A 1261-nucleotide genomic window follows, 5' to 3' on the forward strand; every position below is an offset into this window, starting at 1 on the left:
ATATATATATATATATATATATATATAATGATGGGCTTCTTTGAGCTTGTGTCTACCAAATCCTTTCTCAAATCTTTGGTCAGCCTGGAGCTAGAGAAGAAGACACTTACTCAAAATGCCACATAGTAGGACTGAACCTGGAACCATGTAGTTGGGAAGCAAACTTTTTACCACACCTGTGCCTATTTTCATGGTATATGTATATATAAATACGTACACACACATGAACAGACATACACATGCAGACACTAAAAAAATCCATCAAATCACTACTATAGCATGAGGACTCAACATTTCTTTCAAATACACTGATACTTGTATCTCCTGTATGTATTACCCAATATATTTAATGCACACATACTCTCCAAATCTTTAACAACCTTTTTCATAAGTTTAAATTATACATCAATTAGATAATACTAAATTCTTTCTACTGCAGCCACTGTAGGTCTTCCTCACTCCAATCACACACCAGATTTATATACACTAACCTTGTTTCCCTGTCACAACATATTCTTTATGCCTCATATAGTTTATTTTTCATACAAACCCATTACTAGCAGAGGCAGCAATTCTCTAAAAATTGTTTCATAATACAAATATAAAATTAGCATATCTCTGATTACATAGCATGAATCATATAGCTAACTAGAAAGCTACTCTGAAATTATAATCTCTCTTCGGTTGTGCTACTTTTGCAAATGATTTTCTGTCACCATCTAATTCCATTATTATGAATTTGAATTGGAAACTTTGAGTCTTAGTGAATCTTTCATTGGCTGATTACACAACCACGAACACTGCCCCTACGGATGCATTGCAGTTACTCTCTTGACAGAGTTTGGTGATCCTGACTATTGATCGTTTAGGATTCCTCCACTCAGCATCAATGTAAGAAGCACTGTTGGCTTAGTTAAGCTCTTCTGCAACCTCTTCATAATCCACCATGCTGCAGTCACATGACTTTTTTATTTTTATATACATATAATAGGCGTAGGAGTGGCTGTGTGATAAGTAGCTTGCTTACCAAGCACATGGTCCCGGGTTCAGTTCCACTGCGTGGCATCTTGGGCAAGAGTCTTCTACTATAGCCTCGGGCCGACCAAAGCCTTGTGAGTGGATTTGGTAGACGGAAACTGAAAGAAGCCCGTCGTATATATGTATATATATATATGTATGTGTGTTTGTGTCTGTGTTTGTCCCCCCCAACATCGCTTGACAACTGATGCTGGTGTGTTTATGTCCCCGTAACTTAGCGGTT

General features: G+C 37.2%; 1 protein-coding gene across 3 annotated transcripts in view; it reads right to left on the reverse strand.

Moving 5' to 3' along the window:
* LOC106870339 (uncharacterized) overlaps positions 1-1261 on the reverse strand; it is a 164102-nt gene that overhangs the window by 100691 nt on the left and 62150 nt on the right. The gene's annotated exons all lie outside the window — the stretch shown is intronic.

This window comes from Octopus bimaculoides, chromosome 3 (assembly GCF_001194135.2).
Source record: "Octopus bimaculoides isolate UCB-OBI-ISO-001 chromosome 3, ASM119413v2, whole genome shotgun sequence".
In the NCBI taxonomy this organism is placed as follows: Eukaryota; Metazoa; Mollusca; class Cephalopoda; order Octopoda; family Octopodidae; genus Octopus; species Octopus bimaculoides.